Genomic DNA, 15,574 nt, shown 5'->3' on the forward strand with positions numbered 1-15,574 from the left:
ATAAGAACGTACCTCCTTCATCAAGGAGAGTCTGGACTGGGGATAACTAAAACTCTACGCTTAAGTTACTACTTAATGTGCTTGTTTGTCCACAAGTAAGACATAGAAAGGGACTTAGAAAGGTGAGGCCGGATGGTGGTAGAAGATTTCGAGGATGGAGTAGATGGGTAGACCTGGTGAATTAGACAGGTGTGGAGGGGAAACCTAGAGGTGGAGAGTGAGGGCAGTCAAGAGTGCTGGCTCCATTCTCAGCTGGACTTTCCCTCACAGCTTTCTTTGTTTATGTCTTCTCTGTTGTGAGGACAGGTTTCCTTGCAGAGTCCAAATAGCCTTTGGAAAATGTGTGTTTCCCAAAGTGTGATTAATTTAAAATTGATGATATAAACGATTTGGGGTGCAGGGATAAACATTTTTTTTTAAGTTATGCATTAGCCTTCTAAACTTGTGAATTCACAGCTATGGTTAGTTAGAACAAGGCTAAAGTTTTACAAAATAATTTAAAGAATAATATTAAGCTGTGTCGGTAGACACAATAAAACATACCTGAGCAATACATAAATTACCAAGTAAGGATAGATTGGAAAAAGAGGAAAGAAATGATGGGGGTTTGGTGTGGAAAGATAGGGGATGAAATTAGACAAGCTAATGTCACAATGCTATAGGCCATATGTGACGCATTTCATAAAACTTCCTCATGTCATAAACGGGAAATACAAAGTCAGAGGAGAAGATAATTACCCACTAGCATAGAGAAAGCTTGTTATAGAGCAACGACTGAAACTTGGATTTTTGCTTCATTGCCTAGTTCTTTTTTCTTTTACTAAACCAGTCCCTTCTTAAAATATATATTTGGTTTCATATTAATGTTACTACTCAATTCATCATGCTGTACATTCTCATTCAACTTATTTATTATATATTATCTAGTGTTTTCAATTTAATTCAAAAAACATTTGGAGAATGTTCAATATTTTTTAAAATTTCATTTGAAAGATGTCTATGGGAAGGTACAAATGATTAAAAACATTTTTTAAAAATAGTTCACATAATTAAAGTAGAATATTTTTGAAAGAATGAAAGGGAGGCTTGGGCAGTGCTGTCAATTGATACGAACAAGGGCAAAGCCCATCAGGGACCCAGTTTGAGTTCTGGCTCTATCTGATCCACAGAAGGACTGGAAACCACGTGCTAAGATCCTTGGGGTCTTGGTTTCTATAACATGGGAACAATGCAAACCTTCTGGCAAGATGTATTTTAAGATTATAGATAAAGATCACCAGTGTAGCTCCTAACTCCTAGTAGGTATTAAATTTGTGGCAACTGTCATTATGTGTGTGACGGGGGTAAGAGAGAGGAGAGGGAATGCTATGGAATGGTCTTGGAGCTAGAAACAGGAAGCATTTTGATGTGGTACCAAGAGAAAGAGTATTAGTAGGAAAGGAAGTGTGGGGTTTAGGTTTTTAGAATCCGTTTTGGAGGAGCTGGTAGATATGTGGGGTCTGCTTATGTTAGCATCCCCATTCTAAAGAATGTATCATTTTCCTCTCCATAGAGGTTTTGGTAATTGTGCCATTTCGCTTAATAATTCCACGAAAATACTGAGGATTTAAAAGGGAATTTTCTAAGCCAAAACCTAACTCCTAGTTACTGGGTTTCATGACACTACTATGTTGACAGCTCTTAATGAACATTTTTGGCATCTGGATTATATCAGCTTTTCTTGAATCACAGATATTTTATCTTTGTCACTTTCGCAAAAGCAAAGCAATAATATCATTTCCATGTGGTTATATTTTTGGTACAGCAGGACATAGAATGCAAAATGTTTTAGGAGGAAGCAAGTACATTGTATATGATTTGTGCTACCAGCAGACTCTTCCCATTTAATGTATATTATTCGTAAATAACTGCAAATACATTTTTTATATTTGTACCAGTCTTATGAGTTTGCAAAATACTTTCACACATATTATTTCATTTACTTTTTTATGACAAGAGTAGGTGATAGGTATTAATATTCTTATTTTCTAGATGAGGAAGCGAAAGCTCAAAATTTCAGTGTCTTGTTCAGGGTCCCATAACTAGTGCGCAGTTGATCTGGATTATCTTACTCCGAATTAGGTATGGTTGTTACTCTGTATCTCCATTTTTTAAATTTCCATCATTCGATATAAGATGAAACATGAAATATATTTGTCCCTGCCCTCAAAAAATTCCCAATTTCATTTGGCAGGGAAAACTCATGGACACACACACACACACACACACACACACACACACACACACATCCCAGAGTAAAATACACTACACACAAAATATCAGTATGTGATGGCAAGTGCCTCACAAGTATTACTCACAGGTAGTTAATATGAATAGGAAAAGAGAGAGATTCCTATCACTGTGAGTTGGAATGGTCAGGGACATATCATAGACAGGGTAAGAAGAAAGGTAAGAATATTTTAGAGAACGAGGTACCCATTTAGGATGTTTGTAGTAATCAAGTTGTCCTCCACCCACAGGCTCTAACTCTCATCTGTAAGCATTCCAAAAGGAAAAGGACATTGCATTCTTGGCTGGAAATGAAACAAGCAAATGAATCATCTGAAAATTCAGGGTCAGAATAGGTTTTCATCTGATTAGTATGAGAGATATTCATGTTTATGGGCTCCCTGCTGATGGTGTACCCACAGTAACTACATCTGTGATGTTTGTGTTCTGCTACCTGGAGCCTTACTCATAACCAGGGTTCAACAAACCAAACCATAACTTGTCCTGAGTCAGTTTCATAAGCACTGTGGACAGAGAGGCAAAGAAAAGAGACGTGAATTAGGAATCAGAAGAACTGGACTTCATCTTCATATTATAGCAAACGTAGGTGTATGACCTTGAGAAACTCTATCTTTCTGTGTTCCAGTTTCATCATCTGTAAAATGGACCTTAACCTTTTCACTGTGATGTTTGTCTATAGTCAAATGATATTTTCATGCCTCTGACTGCAGTGTTCGACTTTACCCCGTGAGATTAGTGTTCCAGAAAGGAAGTTTAGGAAAGCAAATGTATATTTTTCTATATTTTTGTGTTTTTCAATAATGAATAACAATAGGAAATTTTTATACTTTAATCATTTATTTTATTAAATGTAGCACCTTAACTGTTTTTACTTAAAATATAATTACTGTAATTATTTTCCATGGATTTCAGACACATTTTGGAGAACAAACTTGAAATCAATTAACGCAGTGAAAAGGTTTTAATGATACCTGCCATCCTGTCTTTTCATAAAGAATAAATGAGGCCCATACATGAAAATGTCCTGAAAGTAATAAAATATTGTATAAAATATTACACAAATGGGCCCATCATACAAATATACACAATACACAAACATTATATAATGATTTCCAACGGACCCTTTCATAAAACCTCCTCCAATTCTCTCTCACAAATGATCAAGGACTCTTTTAAAAATGTTTTTATGTCTCATCACAATTCCCAAATATCTGTTGTATACAGAGATAATTGTGAAATCATTGTATAAGTAAAAACCTAGTGAAAAAAAATCATTTCCCCCTAAGCCTACATTTTAGTAAAACTGTGGGTTGTCGTTTTGATCAGCATTTACTATATTAAGTGAGCCTTTGTATAATTATTAGATGTTTAGGTTGATGATGAGGGTTGGGGTAGCAGGTGTTGAAGGAGGGAAAACAGTTAAAATGAAAAGACTGAAGAATATCCTTCCCTGAAAACTTGTTAAAATAGTCCAATACTAGCCAATTACTGGCTGACACTCCACTCTACCACCATGCTGTTTCAAATGCGCTATATAGACAGGCTGCATGAAACATCACATGGGAGCTTGTTAGAAATGCAGATTCCCCAGCACCACCCCAAACCTACAACATCAAAATCTGCTGTTTAACAAGATTCCCAGGTGATTTGTATGCATATTAAAGTTTGAGACTCACTGGCAGATAAGACAATTTCAGATATTGATGTCATTTGATTCTTGAGACTATTCTGTTGAAAACAGTATTAGTATTTTGCGCTCCCCACACCCCACTTTCCAATGACACTCAGGGAAGTTAAGCCATAATGACATAGTTAGGAGTGGTAGCTGAAGGATTTAAACTTTGTCTTTCAGATTCTAAAGTCTGTGCTCCTCCCACTGCGACCTCTTCTATTCTGTCTCTCTTTCTCAGGGAGTTTATGTAAAACCAGATCTGAACATCAGCAATCCTTTCTGACTTAAAGATCCCCTCATTTATCTAAGGAACCCCACTCTCATAACCTCGCCTTCTGATGCAGGAAACATCACAGAAGTAGAGGAAGGACTGCTTCCTTCTGTGGCTCACTCAGACATTTTGGGTCTGTGCCAAAGTGATGACAGAGGAAATACCCATTTCACATTCTTCCTCTTTTACTTTGATAATTAAGCTCTTAAATGACATCAGACTTTCTGAGATCCTTCTGAGAGGTTATTCTTTGCTGATCCCATCATCAGGATCCCATTATTAGAGGGTGCCGCCCCTGGGATTGCTCAAACCCAGTAGCTGACTGGGCTGCTTTCAGGTGCCTTAAGGAGGCTACTTGGAGCAGAATCTGTTTATACTGTAACGTAAGTTCTGATTCAGTCACTTGCAGGAAGTGCTTGAAATATGTTGCTGGATGTCCTCCAGCTTTCTCTTTCTTAACGGATTCCCAACCTTGTCACAGAAATCATGTTTGGAATAGCAGTCAAAAGGCAGTGGTTTGAAAAGTTTCATTAGCAGTGATTTATTTACAGGTGAGAACTGGGGGTTTAACTACACTCCACTTAATGCAACATACATAAGTGAGCAAAAAAAAAAAAAAATTTGTTTTAAATGCCAAAAATGAAAAATCCAAAAAACAACAAAGATACAGAGGTTGTGTTTTGAAACTTCCTGTCATACCAAGTGTGCCAACTATAATTCTATCCAGAGATGAAGCTTTTATGTGTTACTGAAGAGTGAGTTCAACTGGCTTTCAGGGTGGAGAGAGCTGGGTCTATGACATATCATCTCCTTCCTGTCTACCCTTAGGATGAAGCACAGATGATGCCAACAGGTTCTGGAGAGCTTTGACTGAAGATACCCATGGGCATCCTCAGTACCATGTTTCCCCCAAAATAAGACCTAACCGGAAAATAAGACATCCCCTGAACATAAGCCCTAATGCATCTGTTGGAGCAATTTTTGGGGAAACACAGTATGTAGCTGGGCTCAGAGTCATTCTCAAAATGAGAATTAATGACCAGATGGTTGTTTCTGTTTAGTTCATTCCTATAAGAAATTCCATTTTATTTCCACTAAGTCTTTCCATCCATCATGGGAGCCTCAGCAGCCCTAACAAGATGCATTACCTCTTGCATGTCGATCAATCTGTCCACAGATGCTCAAAGATCTTTGCTTATAGTGTTCTTTCAGCTGAAATGTTCATCACCAACTCTACCTTTTCAAATCCCAGGCAACATTCAAGCTATTCCTTTCTGAAGCCTCCTCTGATTAGTGAAATTAAATATAACCATATTTTACAGCTTTTGTCTCTACTAGAGCATTTGGGGTTTCTGCCTGTTTCAGAGTTATTTGTGTAATTGTCAGTCTCTTCTACTGGGCACATATCAATTTGTTTTACTAGGTCATTTTTTTTCTTGTTTGTGTGATTTCCCTAATTCTTATAATACCTATTCCTTGCTCATTCGGAAACACACAGGTGCAATAATAAATCACCATTTGAAGAGGAACATCTCTCTCATGGTTAAGAAAGAAATGTCAGGCCTTGCTTCTGCAGCTTGGAGTAGACAAGTCATGATTATAAGCCTCACACCCTGTGATCCTTTGAGGTTGCCTCTGTACTCCAGCGGCTGCATCCAAACCTGTAGGACTTGTTCTCCAGCCTTTATGAAAAGAGCTCTTCACTTCAAAAAAAGGTTCCACCCCTTCTCATTTCACAAATCCTAACATCCTGCTTTAACAGAACATAGATACGCGTACTAGACTTTAAGAAGATTTTTTTTTTTTATCTTTAGGAAATTAGTATTGTGGTACAAGTGATATAAGAAAGAAATTCATGGAAATTTAAAAAATAAAACATAATTTTATAAATTCTATTATTGTCTGTAAATAATTATATTTTAAGTTCTTTCCCAGATTGCTATATATATATATATATATATATATATATATATATATATATATATATATAAAAGCATTTCAAACAGTTTAAAAAAAAACAACAAAAAACTAGTAATTAGTCCATGACTGAAACTCATTACAAAAATGGCTTGCTGAGTTAGGTACCTGAAAAACAAAGCGCTTAACATTTTAAAATGCCATGAAGGATTCCAAAGAGGGAGAAATGGAGGAATGATCTTCGAAGATATCTCCAATATCCTGAGATTTAAAAAGTAGATGAAAAAAATTGGAGGGAGGAGCTTGAAATGACAGAACATTGCTGGTAGGGGAATGTGGATAATGGGAGAGGCTGTGCCTGTGTAGGGGAAATCTCTGTACCTTCCTCTCAATTTTGCTGTGAACCCAAAACTGCTGCAAAAAATTAAAAAATAGTCTTAAAAAAAAATGTCTCTGGATACTGTCAAAAGTCCCTTGGAAGACAAAGTCTCCCTGGCTGAGAACCACTGCCTTAAACTTGTTAGAAATGCAAATTGTAGTAGGCTCCACCCCAAATCTACTGAAAAGAAACTCAGGGAGCCAGGCCCAGAGATCTGCACTTTAACACACCTGGCATCTCTTTCTGATGCAGCTTGTAGCTCAAGTTTAAGAACAACACTGGTCTTATCTGCTCCTGAACGCAAGTATATCCCAGAGGATCTATACTAGTATTTCTGTGTGAGGACCATGGATTTCTATGTCCGAATCACCTTTGTTGTTTATTAAAGAAGCATCGAGAGACCCACCCTAGAGTTCTTTAATCAAATTTCGAAGGGGGTGTGAAGGTGAGAGTGAAGTGGAAACAGGGATCCTGTGTTGTCATGTTGTTATTTAGGTAAACATATCCCGAGGACTCTTATATGCACAGATGTTTGAATACCATTGACTGGTATTGACTCCTCAGACTTTCTTTATTTGTATCACTAACACTCCCAGCTCTGATTTTGTGTTTTCAAAACAGCCTTCTGATGACAAATTGGCTTCTGGTTTAGACCCACCTACAGCAGTGTTTCTTAGTCCTGGTAGCATTTTTGAACCACCTGGGGAGCTTTTAAAAAATACCAGTGCACAGTCCCCACCCAAGACCAATTAAATCTGAATCTATGGGGGTGGTAGTTTTTTAAGAGTCCTAGAGGTGGTTCTAATATGCAACTAGGCTGGGAAACCACTGCCTATGTACTGACCTTAAAATGATAACATTCCAGTTGGTTTCATGCTTACCTATCTCATTACAAATTATAAAGCTAATATTTATGTTTGTATTTTTTGCTCTTCTTGTGTCTCTTTAAATACATTCCAGTTCTGAGGACCACAGCTAAATGCCAGGTCCTGGAATGTGATGATATAGTTGAGATAGTCTCCTCCTTCCCACACTACCTGCTGGCCTTTCCTGTATCCTCCCTACTATCACCTGTAAGGCCATTTTCAGGGTTTTGTTCATTTAATTAAAATGGAAAAATGGCAGCACATTTCTATTTTAAAAAATGGAGGCACTTTGATGTTAATGTAATCAAGCTTTGGATCTTACTTCCAATTCATAAGAAATATGGGGTATAGAAGGACAAATCCAACATCCATAAAGAAGGATGTAGACTAACATAGAGGGTGGGTGTTTTATAGAATAACTTGCCTGTCTCGTCAACAAATAAATATTATGAAAAACAAAATAATAAATAAAATGAAAGAATATTATGACATTAAAAGGGAGAATGTTAAAATTAAGAGACTTAAGATATATAAGAATCAGAGGCAATGTCCTGATTGGATGGATCCCAGTTAGACAAACTATCTATAAATGAAATTATTGCAGCACTTGGAAGAATTCGAACATGATTTGGCTAGTAGATGATCTTAAGGAATTATTCTTGAATTTGTTAGGTATGATAATGGCATTGTGGTTATATAAAGAAATATACTTAATTTCTGGAACTGAATAATAGGGACAAAATGCCATGCTATATATGAGTAATTTACTTTAAACTACTTCAGTCAAAACAAAAAAAAATAGCTGATGCAAATACATCAAAATATTAACAATTATCCAATATAGATTATGGACCTAGGTCTTTATTACACTGTTCATTTTCATTTTTCATTTGTTTAAAATTTTTCATAGTAAAAAATTAGGTGACAAAAAGAAAAAAAAAGAATATCTGAAGACAGTTTAGATAGTGGAAAAACCTCTGGAATGGGTATAAAACCATCTGCTATATTAGATGTGGGATATAAGGGTAGGAAAGGAATCGAGGAGAACACCTAGTGTTTTGGTCTGAGCAATAAGTGGATGGTGGTATCATTTACTGATATAAAAAGGACTTGGGACTAAGTAGCTGTGGGGGACAGGGAAAGAAGGAAGGACTCGGTAGTTCTATTTTAGCTGTGTTAAGGCTGAGTTGATCGTAAATATCAGAGTCTAGTTTGTGAGTTTAGAAAAAGTTGACTTGGTTTATTCTAGCCAGACAGAAAAAGGACGTTTTGATAAGCATCATTTCTTCTGAACGCAATTTCAGTCTGGGCAACAGAAACAGACATATGTGGCTAATAATTTATTAGTCTAAATCAAAAGTTGTAAACACGTGGCCCAAGGATATGTTTTGTTTGGAATTCAAAATGTTTTAAAATTAGGATCTCACATAAAAATATTTCTGGTTTCTCTTAAAAACAGAAAGGGTTAGAGAATATTGGGTCAATGTCTCCATGTTTGGAGCTCTTCATTTTTCCACAGACTTTACTATTGCCTGTTGTGTTACTCCTGCCTAACCTTTACAGGAATGAGTTCATGGCACTTGCACTAGATTCCAGTCTTCACTCTGCTACATATGATTATTTGATATTTTGATATTTTGCACTTATTTGCTTTTCTGCGCTTCAGGTCCTCAACCATAAAATGTATACTGTGACTGGCTCACAGAGGTCTTTTGAAAATCAGTTAAATATTGGATATGAAAGCACCTTGTATCAGCAATGTACTCTAAAACTGTAAACTATTACTTCCTTTGAAAAATCGAGAATTCAGATTATTGATTTATAAATGCACAATGATTGCTGAAAATACCTAAGTTTAATTATTTAGATATTTGGAAGGATTCAAATTACTCCTAAATTATAGTCGATTTAAAATAAAATGGAAATGGGGAGAAAGTGGAACCCTAAACTGAGGAAAAGAAATTATTTGAGGGAAGACATAACCACAAAATAATGAGAATTCAAAACATTTGAGAGGGAGAATGATTAAAGGGAAAAATTAAAAATTAAAAATGGAAGAGCAGAGAAACTGGTGTCAGAAAGCACTTTTGTCCTACCTTCACAACTCCTTTGTATGAACCTAACAAATAGTGATAAAGGGATTTAATACTTAATATGTGCTTCACATACATCACTTTCCTTAGCACAACAGTCCTATGTGGTGGGTAGAGCTCCTGTCCCCCCCACCCCCAACCTGCGTTTTGCACAGGAGGAAATTGGGCCATGGACCCGTTAAGTTATCTACCCACAGTTACACAGCTATCAAGGGTGAGAATGGAATGAGTCATTTCACGTCTCAATTCCTTGAAATACAATGTGCAAAAATGAAATTTTATTTTATAAAGATTTTTCTAAAGTGCTATAGGGATGTGCAAAAGCAATTGTCATCTCCAATAAGGAACTGAGTTTTTACATAATTCATGTAGAATACCTGTAATGTCTTACAGGCTGTACCCATACGATTTATTGAAATTTGGAAATTATGAACTAAATCATCAGGTTAGGGAATTTATGAAAATATATGCTCCGATATCAAGCTGTTTAATTTTTTTTAACTTTGTTGATATATGCATCCACTTCAAATGTATATTCCAAACATTATTACACAAACACCTTCAGCTAACGCAACTTATCATTTCTATGCCCAGTACCCAGCCAGCCACACAGTTAGGCACTTTATGTGTCTCTGTTGTTGTTGCTGAGGCCCCAAATATGTTGCACAAATGAGATCTCCTCAATGTCCTCAGCATCCCTTTAATGCTAGTATATCCATTCTTTTGGCAGTCCATAAGTGGAATACAGGTTGGGAGATAACTGATCTGAGTTCTACAACTTGCTCTCCTGCTAACCCATGGAGTGAACTTTGAAAAGTCAATATCTCTCTTGGGGTTTTAGTTCATCCATCTACAAAATGAGAGGGTTGGGCCAAGTGATCTCTAAGTCCCCATCCTCTGACATTCTGGAATTTTAGAAATCTAGGTATGAAGTGAAACTGTGCCCTTTTATTGTTATTAGCAGAGTATTAGTTGGACGCCCCATTAAAAATAAGTGAGTCTCTGAGAGTTTCCAAGAGGACTAGAAGAACAAAACAAACCACAGTTTACTCATTCCTATTCTTGAAGTCAATGGCTAATGCCTGAATGTAGGCCTTGTACATTTTACCAGCCCCAAGTGCTTTACTTAAATTGCTGGACTGAATACTAACCGGGAACTCCGGCTATGCAGAGTGAACCCTGTCTGATTACATCAGCAGGGTGGGCTGGGATGCTCAATTCAGTTCAGAGTAGTCATTCAGCAGTTCAGTGACACATGGAAGGTCATGGACTTCAAAGAGAATGCTGAATGCAGAGATGAAGGCCTGTGCAGGATGGCCCAGTTAATGATCACACTTCGTAATTTCACGGTGCACTGATTCTCTCAGACATAGAGCCTTCAGCCCAAGGTCTCTCCCTGATGCTTCGGCAGGTTTAACTGAGTATCTTCCTTTATGTCCTTTTATTTATTTATTTTTTATGCTTAGAGAACTCAGCAAGAGAGTAATCCTCATCATGTTGGGCCACTTCGCCCCATTATTTGTAAAGCCCTTTTCACATCTATTACTTCATATATCATGTCACTGCACCTGTGAAGTGTGCAGGGCATACAGAATGACCTCGACCTTTGTTAGAGACAGGAAACAGAGTCAGAGGGGAAGGAACTGGCCCTGAATCATACGTAGTACATTTACTCCTGTCCTGTGTTCTTTCTCAGCATCTGTAATCTATCAACTTGATGGTGGACAGATTTGTAAGGCTTTGTATACTTTATGCACTCTGAAGGAAGGGGTATGATTTCTGCTTTCATATGATGAATTTCATAGCATTTAATCATGACCATTGCTTGCTCCCTAGTGTTCTACTTAATGTAGATACTATGTTAATGCCCATGTAGTTTCCTTCTGTAGACAGTGATTTTCAAGCAATGTTCTGTGTCACAGTGGATTTCAGAGGCCTCTGGAGGCACATCACAGTGTAACGATGGGGAAAGGGATACATAGGTTAGACCATGGGCTTCATCCCTGCTGCAACTGAAACATCTCTGTCTTCATCTGTTTTACACAGACAGCTTCTTCGTGACATTATGAACAAAGGAGTCTCTAGCCAAAAGGTTTGAAAACTCCACAGTTTTAAAGGGGGGCATATTGTATTCTAGCAACAAGCTCTAATCAGGCAGCAGAGAAAAGCACCGGACTTTGGCATCCGGCAGAACTGGGTTCCAGCCCCAACTCACTTGCTGTGAATGAACCTGAGTCACCTCTTTAAGCCTGTTTTTTTTCTTGTATGAAAGGATAACAATCCCTTCTGTACTCATTTGCTAGAGCTATAATAACAAAGTATCACACACGGGTGGCTTAAACAACAGAGATTCACGGTCTCACATTTCTTGGGTCTACAAGTCCAAAGTCAGGGTATCAGTAGGGTTGGTTCCTTCTGAAGGCTCTGAGAGAAGATGCTGTTCCAGGTCTCTCTTTGCCTTGTATATGGCTGTGTTCTCCTATGTCACGTCATATTATCATCCTCTAAGGGTGTTCCTTGGTGTCCAAATGTCTCTTTTTTAATAAGGAAGCCAGTCATAACAGATTAGGGTCTATCCAAATGACCTCATCTTAACTAATTACATCTGCAACAACCCTATTTCCAAATAAAGTCACATTCTGAGGTACTAGGGGTTAGGGCATTAACATATTAATTTTAGGTGGACACAATTCAATCTTCTCTGTAAGATGAGAATTAGATAACACAAAGACCTAAGACATAATAGCTATTTAACAGGCATGAGTTTGCTTTCTTTTGTGTGATGCAGCCCCTATTGCTACCCCCCCACCCTGCCCCAAACACTCCCTTCTGTTCCTCTTTGCCCTGTTTCTAGCTTCACCTTTTCCTGTAGCCTCCTACTAGAACCTTTTGAGGCTCTCAGCTCTTCTACTCATTCCCCAGGGGAATTTCTGAAACCTAGGATGAGGTTATGTGAGCAACAGCAGACTGTTTCATGGGAGATGATCTTTCGAATGAACACCAGCCTGGTTTTTCAAGATCATTTTATTTCCTCCGCCTCTTAAAAAAAAAAAAAGAACACAAAAAAACCCCTGAGATTGATCATCTGCCCGCAATCCCTACAGTGTTTGAGGGAGATCCTGGGAAACTAGAAGAGTAGCTGTGAATTTGTTAAAGTTTGACCACAAGAAAAAGCTTCTGAAAAAAAGGTCTCAGAAAGGTAACATCACAACTTTCTGAGAAAAGTTCATAAACATGTCTGAGCATGAGGGGGTGGTTTGAGCAGCAGATGCCAGATTCTGAAGAAACAACAGCTCTGATGGAACAAAAGTTCACTGGGGCAAACAAAGGAGGGGAAACTACAACTGCATTTTTTTCAGTTGAAGTTTGCCTAAAACCAATATGTCAGAAGAGCCTCCACGCATCTTTGGTGAGTTAGTTATTCCTCACTTGGAATGTTGAAATATGACTAACTCCCACAGCAACCTGGCAAATCCTCTGGGCACCAAGGAACATTATTTACCAAGAGGGCTGCTTTAAAAGTTCTATGGGTAGTTATTGGTAGAACTTCTCTTTAAAAACCTGTACAGACAATAGACTGAAATGTGAAAATTAAGAGCCCAGAGTCTGGGCAGATCCCAATCTTCCTCTAATTTGCTGAATTGACCTGACACACGTCAAATAGCCAGACAGAAGCATATCATTATGAGTGGTGGAATTGTTGTTTTGCACTTAATGCATCCAGGGAGCCCCAGGACTGAGAGGCAGAAGTTGATTCTAGGGTAGATGCATTTTTAAGATAAGAGACATACACTGAGAAATGTAAATTCCTGACTCTATCCTCAGGCTGCTGTTGGAGAAAACTAGGTCACAGAATTGGGGGTTTCTTTTGCAAGCCCTTCCCCAGGGTCTTGAAATCTGCATGCTTACATCTCTAGATGTCCGTGGATGAGAGTGGGAGCCTTGGGAAGGCAAGGGACTCTTTTGGTGGAAGGGATTGAGTGGGTGGGGTTGACGCTGGAGGCTAATCTCTTTATGCAGGTGTGTGTGTGTGTGTACTGACCTGGGCTTGGCTAGCTCAGCTGTTGTTTTGGAAGGCAAAACAACAGCTCCTAATTCCCTAGGATACCATCAGCCAGGGTTCCAGCCCCACAATGGTGGTGGTCTTGGGAATGGCAGCAGACCACCCACACAGAAAAGAAATGAAAACAATATCTAGCCACTCCAGCAGGGTTTGCACTTTTAATCTCAAAACATTCAGAAGCAGGAAATCTTTTAGAGTTTATTATCATGAAGTCCCTGGAATGAGCATCAGCATTTTAAGAGAGAACTAAATCAACACGAGGTATAATAATATCAATAATGTACAACAGTAACAATGGTAATTAATCTTTTCCATCCCGCTTTGAAGAATTTTTTTTTTTCCCCATGGAGGTTTCTTGATAAGGAAAATACCCTCAGTTTGGAGTGACTTAAATTATTATTTTGAATCTGGCATTAGCTCTATTACTTTGTGCAATTATCATTACTTCTCTGCCATGTTTTCTAATCATAAAAATGAGAGGCAAATGCTGCCTAAATGAGGCAGCCCTCATGAATGGCATATATATACATATGTTTGTTTATATGATTGGCATATATATATGTATGTGTGTGTATATATATATATATATATATATATATCTATGTCACATACATATGATAAACTAAAGAATGGAAAAATTAAATGGTATTATCTCTGTGCTTAATTTGCAAAAGTTATGAAAAAGTTCATAAAAACAGGAGTAATATCCTACTTTTGATTTAACTTTTGAAAATGAAAACGCTCCACTTTTACTTACTTTATTTCAATGTATACTTTGGCCAATTGCAATTAGATTTTTCTAATCAACATTAACAAAGCAACCAAATTGGTATTTCCCTATACTAGAGCTTGGAGCAGTTATAAAGTATGGCTGATGGGCTAGCTGGAGAGGCAGGACCTGCGCACAAGAACCAGGAAGGAAAGAGCAATATTAATGTGTAAACTCACACTGATATTTTAATTATAAAGTTTCCTCATATGCTATTGGACTCAGTTCTAAACCCTGAAGACACTATTGCCCCCTATGTCTCATCCTACAAACACCTCCTTTTGTACATTTCAGGGACTTTTTAAGGATTCGTGGTCTCTACATTACACTACCTTTCTCATAGATTAAACTGACGATTTTCATTCTGGCATGAGGCTTAGTCATTCTCCTTGCCCCGTTAACGGAGGAAGCACTGTGGCAGGAAGAGCCCAGGAGGAGAACGCACATACAGAGACTTTGGAACAGGAAGAAGAGATGCTATTTAGAAATCTGTGTGAACTTTCTATAAAACAGGAAGCTCTGAGAATTTAAGTCTTCATATATACTCACTCTCTCTAAACATAAAGGTGGGAAATAGACAAAAACTCTCCTCTCCATTTCTGCCAAACACTTGATTCAAGCCATCCTACGCAATGTCAAAATAGCCAGGTATAACCCCCTTGATGGCTATAAGCCCCAGTAGACACTAGTTGCAATAGTTACCATGTGGCAGCACCCTGATATGCAATGAAATCCAAAGCTTTTCCACACCCTTCCCTCACCCTCATAAAAGTGTTTGTGAGGGAGATGGCAGAGGATAGTGGTTCTCAAATCTTAGTGTTCCAAATGAAAACTAGTTTCAGATTAAGATGCTTGGGCCATATCTCCAGAAATTCTCATTCTGTGGCCTTGGGAAAAGTCCAGGAAACTGATTGATTGATGCATACTCCAGGTAATCTAATGCAGGTGTCCTGGACATCACACTTTAAGAAACACTAACACAGGATCTATGAGCTCTGGATTTCAAGTTAGAAAAGTCTAGGTTTAAATCCCAAAGCCTAAAGTGCCTTGTACTCACTATTGGGTGAATTGTTCAACCTGTTTAAACTTTAGTTTTCTCTACTATAAAATGGGACTAATGGCACTTAGTTCAGGGTAGTCATCAACTCACTGTGCAGGGATGTGATGTATAGGGAGCTTTGTTCAGTGACTACCACACGGTAGGCACTAAATCAACTGAATCAATGGTGGTGGTGGTTATTATTACATTTGATAT

General features: G+C 37.9%; 1 pseudogene; it reads right to left on the reverse strand.

The window, feature by feature from the left end:
* The window catches only part of LOC109453438 (small ribosomal subunit protein eS17 pseudogene), a 53,153-nt pseudogene that overhangs the window by 18,859 nt on the left and 18,720 nt on the right, over window positions 1-15,574 (reverse strand).

The sequence above is a fragment of the Rhinolophus sinicus genome, chromosome 17 (genome assembly GCF_057876585.1).
Source record: "Rhinolophus sinicus isolate RSI-liver-muscle chromosome 17, RSI-T2T, whole genome shotgun sequence".
Classification (NCBI taxonomy): domain Eukaryota; kingdom Metazoa; phylum Chordata; class Mammalia; order Chiroptera; family Rhinolophidae; genus Rhinolophus; species Rhinolophus sinicus.